This window comes from Mastomys coucha, unplaced genomic scaffold (assembly GCF_008632895.1).
Source record: "Mastomys coucha isolate ucsf_1 unplaced genomic scaffold, UCSF_Mcou_1 pScaffold13, whole genome shotgun sequence".
NCBI lineage: Eukaryota > Metazoa > Chordata > Mammalia > Rodentia > Muridae > Mastomys > Mastomys coucha.
Window position 1 is genome coordinate 66,460,098 of NW_022196895.1, and position 7,086 is coordinate 66,467,183.

Consider the following 7,086-nt stretch of genomic DNA (forward strand, 5'->3'; position numbering starts at 1 on the left):
CACTTTTTTGGTCTTGGTCTCTGCGTCTGTCCGTCTGTCCGAGTCAGCTGCTGGGTGGTTTGGTCTTCATGTGGGTCCCCAACACCTGTAGTGGGGGGTGGGGGTAGGGAGGTGGGAGGGGTGCTATCCCAAAAGCTGTTGCCTGTCTGTGGGATGTTCTTCTAGCCAGGCTGCCCTGTCTGGCCTCAGAGGGAGAGGATGCACCTAGCCTTGCAAAGACTTGATGTGCCAGGGTGGGGAGATGCCCAAGGGTCCCCGTATCATTCGGAGGAGAAGGAGAAGGGGAATTGGAAGGGTTGTGGGAGGGGGGTTACCAGGACGGGGGCAGTGAGCAGGATGTAAAGTGAATTCAAAAAACAAAAAAACAAGCCTTTGATACCTTCATCCTATGTAGTCAAATGCCACCAGGTGGCGCTCTCCACATTTTGTTTGTAGATAGCTTGGACAACTGTCACAACACTGTTATTGCCACTTGTACTAACAGTTTCTTCAGCCCCTTGTTACTCAGAAACCTAGTACCATAGACTCCAGATTTCTGGGGGCACCACAGCATTTTTAGGCACCAATTTTTGTAGCAATTACTTTCAGATATCCCTCTCCCCAAAAAGGTTTGTTACATTATAAAATGACCCATATAATATATTCTCTGAATATTTTGATAAACTGTCAATGCCAAATCCTTTGAAAGCTGTTTTTCACATAAAATTAATTTCACATTCATCATTTCAATTTTTGCAATAAAAATTAAGTTTATAATTTGATGGACTTTAACAAGAAGTGAATACTCATCAAATTTTGCCACATACTAGTTAGTTTAGATGCTTACCTATGTTTAGAAATGAATATTTTTGGAATGAAAATATCCAAACGGACAGCACCATTTGTTAATGAGACTGGAGTCACTACCCGATAAGAGGGAACCCTTCAATGACTGCATGACAAGGGCATGCACAGCATCATAGGACACCACTAAGGATGCCGAAGTAGGCATTGAAAACCCGATGCCCCAAGACTAACTACGGAGCTAACGCAACAGCAAGGCTAACACGGGTAACTCAGTAAATCAGATATTGCATGTGTACATTCCCTGGGTAAAAAATATGTAATCAGGCTGGTGAGATGGCTCAGCGGGGAAGAGCACCGACTGCTCTTCAGAAGGTCATGAGTTCAAATCCCAGCAACCACATGGTGGCTCACAACCACCCGTAATGAGATCTGACGCCCTCTTCTGGTGTGGCTGAAGACAGCAACAGTGTACCTACATATAATAAATAAATAAATCTTTAAAAAAAAAATATGTAATCATCGAAGTGAACCTAGGTTGGCACTATGCGTAGGGGTGGAGTATTATTTGCCATGCATGAGGCCCTAGGCTCAGTCCCCAACACTGTCATTCCTGTCCCGCACAAAAGCAAACTAGAATTCTATATTCTAGCCAACCTAAAGAAAAATGTTCTACTAACTAATATATCAAATATTTTATGTCTATTGTTATGAAGCCACGGGATTTTTAGATAAATCAGGTGCGTGCTGAATGTTCTTCCAGTTACTTTTATAATTTGAAATAAATGGCTATTGTAAAATGACCACATTTTAAATTTTTGTACTATCTACATAAATAGCATATTTGATACACATATATCCTAATGCATATACTTAATGTGATATATTCTCTCTACACTTTACACCCTATATAACTGTTAATTGGAAATTTAAAACTTCTGGGCTTTATATAATTACTTCACTTTATTTCTTGCTTCATTACACACCTGTTGCTTATAAGTACTTAGTTGCCCAATTATAGTTCATCAAACTATACTACATTTTATTTCTTCAGAAGGCCCATACTTAGTAAAGTCTTGATGTTTTAGCAATGCCAAGTTGCTCAGAAAAAGCATTATTACTATGATTTTCCTGTAACAGTTCCAGAAAGGACCTCTATTTCTACTCTATCTGATATTATAGGAACCTTCCTAGAGTAATGAAATGAACTGGTGAATTCCTGAATATTTATGATAGTCCTCAGGCATTTTCTTAACAGCCTCTACAATTGGAAATGGTTTAGATTATATTTCCTTGTTTCCTCAAGTTTACCAGGTGTGCATGTTATACTTTCACATGCTTCTAATATTTTTAAATAAATTGAGAGTAACAAAAAAAAATAAGTACTAGTTGCATTTTATGCATATACATCTTTCTGTGTACAAATTTCACAAGTATTTTTAATAATCCAGATGATTAAGAACATAGATCTGAAAATTAAAGAAAGTTCCCTCTTTTAGCAGCGGGCAGGGCACCATCTTGTATTATGAAAGCATGTCCTCAGGGTGGAATTGGGAAGCGTGGAAAAACCTGGAATTAGGCATTCACCAGGCTGGGCCATGGTGCAAGTTGTTCTGGGCAAGACTGGCCTGAAGGTTGGACATGATTGGGAATGGATGAAATCAGGTGAACTGTGCTAGCAACAGAATCGATATGATTTTGTTAAATGCTATGCTTTCTTATTTGCGTTTTTATATTTATCTGAATTGCAAACACGTACCCAATGTTAGTAAACCTCCTTGATTCTCTAGTCTCTGACCTTCTGTAACAGTATTCTCTGCTCTACCATCTCTTCCATCTGCCCCAGCCTCTCCTGCTTCTCCTACTCATCATCTTCCTGTATTTCATTGACTCTTTCCAAAGTCACTCTAAGCAGGATTTAACTTCATCATACTCTGCATACTTTTGCTCCTTTTAGTCTTGATCAAGACTTCAGTCCCAGTCACCGGCCATGCGTTCAGGTGTCCTTCTTTCTGTCTTTTGCATGGTTGGCTACAGCTGCTGCGAAAGCAGTCTTTTCCTCATTGGGTGTTTGTAGGGACTGAGCCTTCCAGAGTGTTCTTCAGTGAGAAGAGTGCCTGCCACTAGGAAAGAGAAGAAGTAGGCAAACCAATGAAGGTTCAGTCCCAACACAGAAACCCACAAAACTTGGAAAGGCAAAAGACTTTCTTGCATGTATAGTATGATCACTGAAGAAAAATTATGGGTGAATCTTAAAAGTTCCTAAAACTAAGTAACAATGGAACCACAACTTATTTCAACACTTGGGATATAGCTAACGCACTATCCTCATCTATAAGAAGGAAGAAAGTTGACAACTTTGTATTTACATACGAGAATCAAAGACCTCAAACAACATAATGCAGCTCGGTGTCCTAGAAAAACAAATAATCCAAACCACAAAGCAGTAGGTGGCAAAAAATAGAGATCTGGACAGAAAGTGATGAGAAGGAGAGTAAAGTGACAATCGTAGTGTCAACACAACTGCTTCTATGATAGAGTCAAGACTGGCAAACACCTAGCCAAAGTAACAAGAGCAAGGCCTAAGTAAGGATGATGAAAACGAGAAGCCACTCCAGGTGTCAAACCAGAATCATTGAGTACTTAGGAATAATCCCAGGGGCTCAACAATTAAGAGTGTACACTGCTCTAGCAGAGGAACGAAATTCAGTTTCCAGTACTGGTATCAGGCAGCTCACAAACACCTTTAACTTTCAGCTCCAGAGGACCCAACACTTCTCACCTCTGTGGGCACCTGCATTCATGTACATATACACACACGTTAGATTACTAAATCTAAAAGAACCAATGGCATTGAAGCAGTAATAATTCTCCCAACAATGAAAAGGCCAGTTCCAGATGGTAAATTCTATCAGATCATTGAAATAAAAGTCTAGCAGTAATGCCCCTTACACTGTTCCACAGAGTAGAAAAGGAAGGAAAATCACCAACTCAGGATGAAGCCAGCGGCATCCTGATACCTAAACAGGATAATGACTCAACAAACAAAAGGAACAATAGAACATACATTTCAAATGTGAAATAAATACAAATTTTTTCAATAGAATTATTACAATCTGAATTTAAAAAACTAATAAGATCATGGTTTTATTCGAGGGATGCAAGATTGCTTTAATATATGCAAATCTGTAAATTCAGTTCAGGATATGTGCTGCCAAGTCTACTAGATCTCAGATGGGGGACTCAAGATGACACTGAAACAAACTGTTGGGGGGCAGGTAAGAAATTGTTAGAAGAGTTACTTACTAATGGTATGGGCAGACAACAAGAGAGTGGGGCTCTGAGGAGAAATCAGGCCCCAGCACCAGAGCCAGACAGCATGGAAGTTCTCTGAAGAGCAATGGGGGCCTGAGCATCATGGAGAGACAGGTTGGCATGATGGGGACTCTGAGGGAAGGAGTCAGGCTTGGGCAGGATCAGGGTCCCTTCTAATAGCTCCTCATTATGTTGTGTGTGCCCTAGCACAAGCCTGCAGTCAGGTTTTCTGACCCTCAGCAGGTGACAGGGAAGAGTGTGGGGTGCAGGATGGGTGCCCTCCCAATGCTCGGTCTGATATAAATTCGCCTCTGCTGGTGAGAAATCAGGGCACTTGGTATACTGAGAATTCATGCTCTCAGCAGGATGCCTGTTGGGTGGAGGAGGGAAGAGGGGAGTGACTGGGGAGGATCTGCTGCAGCAATACCACAAACTGAAGCTGGGAAAGGCTCAAGACACTGAAGCAGAATATACAATATTTGTTTTTAATAGAAATGAACTTTCAAGGCACGACCGTGAATAGAAATATTGAAAATGAATTATTGCTGGAATTAAAACCATTATTATCATATTATGTAGCAACCAGGATGCTCCTAAAAAGTGGCTAATAGAAAGTGATGGAATTAGCCAGACGAACCGAAGAGAAACAAGGACAGAAACCATGAGATGCCACACAGAAGCCTGTCATTTAGGAAGTCAGAATGTTGGCATGCCTGTCCAAGGCATAGCATCATGACAGTGACGTTTACAAATGCGTTGGGCCACATTCAAAACTATTCTGGGACTCATGTTGCATATGCCTAGAAAAGGCTTTTAAAAAAACTAGTTAAAACTCTGGAGAAAATGAATCAAACAATATCAAAAAGCCATCATATGCCAGTAAGAAAAAGAAATTCACAATTCAAAATATTATTGTAAATATGAAGAACCAAAGAAAAATCTTAAGAGAAAACTAAAATAAAACACAAAAGAGTAGATTGAAGTTCTCTGGAAAAGTTTTCTGCACAGTGAAAGTCCTGCAGACTATCTAACCATAGCTGACTAGAATATCATCTAAGGTGACAGCCAAAATTGTCTTGAATCATCTTAGGCCTTTAAAGGCCAATTACCTTAGCTTTTGTATCTAACAATGTCATGACAAATACATGTTTCCTGATATATTCCTATGCTCAGAATACCTCTAATTCAATCCCAAGGCTATGAATGCTGTGGTATCTGAAACCTCCAGATAACACAGGTTTGGGTGCCAACTAACTTGATGACCCTGTCAAGTAACTACTAAATACATTGATTTGTTTCTGTAAAAGTTCACACAACCACTTCCATCTGGAACATGTCATTCAAGGTGACTTGACCCTAATTCCTGGGCCCATTACTCATATTTGTCATTCACAAAACCTTTTTTAGAGAAGTTTTGTGTGAGTGCATTGGCATGTGTTCAAGGTGGGTGCACCTGTACAAGGAGGCCAGAAGAGGGCACCAGGTATCATCCTCTAACACTCAATGCCTGTTCCCTTGAACTCACAGCTCATATTTCTCAACTAGGCTGGAAGGTAGCAAGCCCCATCAAACATTTTGTCTCCACTACCAGCTGTGATGGTGAGAATTAGAAATGCCCTCCATGGGCTAAGATATCTGAACACTCAGCCACCAGCTGGTGGCCCTGTTGGAGGATGTTAGGAGACATGGCCTGGTTGCAGGAATTAAGTCACTGGGAGCAGGCTTTTACTGTCCAGAGCCTTCTTGTCCTTCGGCCTGTTTTCATTTGATGATGCGATCTCTTGGCTTCCTGCCCCAGCCCCCATGTCTCCCAACCATATTGGATGGCATCACTCTAGACTGCATGTTTCTCCAGTTACCTACCCCAGTATCCCAAATTAGAATTAAAATGCTGGGCTAGAGCGATACCTCAGCAGTTAAGAGCACTTGTTCTTGGAGCATACTGTCATCTTTAACCCCAGCTCCAGAGGATCTGGCAGCAGATGCTTAACCCCCAAGGGCACTAGGTTTGCACATGATACATATGCATGCATACATGCTGAAAAACATATATTTTAAATTAACAAAACCGTTTTTTTAAGTGGCTAAACTGATCTACTCCTCCTCAGAGTGGCTTAAATGTGTTTGGCTCAGGGCATGGCACAATCAGGAGGTATGGCCTTGTTGGAGGAAGTGTGTCACTGTGGGTGTGGGTTTCAAGACCCCTCCTCCTAGCTGCCTGGAAGTTAGTGTCTGTTTCTCTCTGGAACGAGATGGAGAACTCTCAGCTCCTCCAGCCCCATGCCTGCCTGGATGCTGCCATGCTCCCACCTTGATGATAATGCACTGAACCTCTGAACCTGTAAGCCAGCCCTTACATGTTAAAATGTTGTCCTTAAATGTTGTCCTTCTAAGAGCTGCCTTGGTCATGGTGTCTGTTCACAGCAGTAAAACCCTAAGACACTCCTTTTATGAGTTAATATGGTATTAGTTCTAAATAGTTATTTGGTTCACAACTTTGGATATCTTGGGCACAAATAATTTTAGTTAATCTCAAACTACTGGGCAAATTAGTACATGCCTGAATTTAGGAAATGAAAACAGATTAGTTAAAGGTCCTCTTCAGGTACAATAGTAAGTTCTAGACCAGTGTGAACTACATGAGACTCTGCTAACAAACACGTACATTTAAGATTTAGTAGTTAAATTCCAAGACATCTATAGCCCAGTCAAAATTTCTGACCTGGAAGAAAGTATGTTTAAGATACATTTATATTTACCTCTCTAGACTGTATTTACAAAAATTACAGCCACAAGATGACCCCTCTAAATTATTGCTGAGCGATACTTCAGTATTCTAGAAACTTTCTTACAAATTGAGACATCCTCAATCATAAATTATAATTTGGCTAGAAAAAAAAGGGAAAGGGAGAGCCGGGCAGTGGTGGCACATGCCTTTGATCCCAGCACTTGGGAGGCAGAGGCAGGCGGATTTCTGAGTTCGAGGCC

At 41.0% G+C, this 7,086-nt stretch overlaps 1 protein-coding gene across 3 annotated transcripts in view; it reads right to left on the reverse strand.

The window, feature by feature from the left end:
• Poli (DNA polymerase iota) overlaps positions 1-7,086 on the reverse strand; it is a 35,777-nt gene that overhangs the window by 12,059 nt on the left and 16,632 nt on the right. Inside the window, exon 11 of one of the 3 annotated variants that reach the window (XM_031365982.1) lies at positions 2,167-2,906. The exons of the other annotated variants lie outside the window; for them this stretch is intronic. The gene's annotated coding sequence lies outside the window, so the exon portion shown is untranslated. Of the gene's footprint in view, positions 1-2,166; positions 2,907-7,086 lie in introns of those variants that run through there. 3 annotated transcript variants of the gene reach the window in all.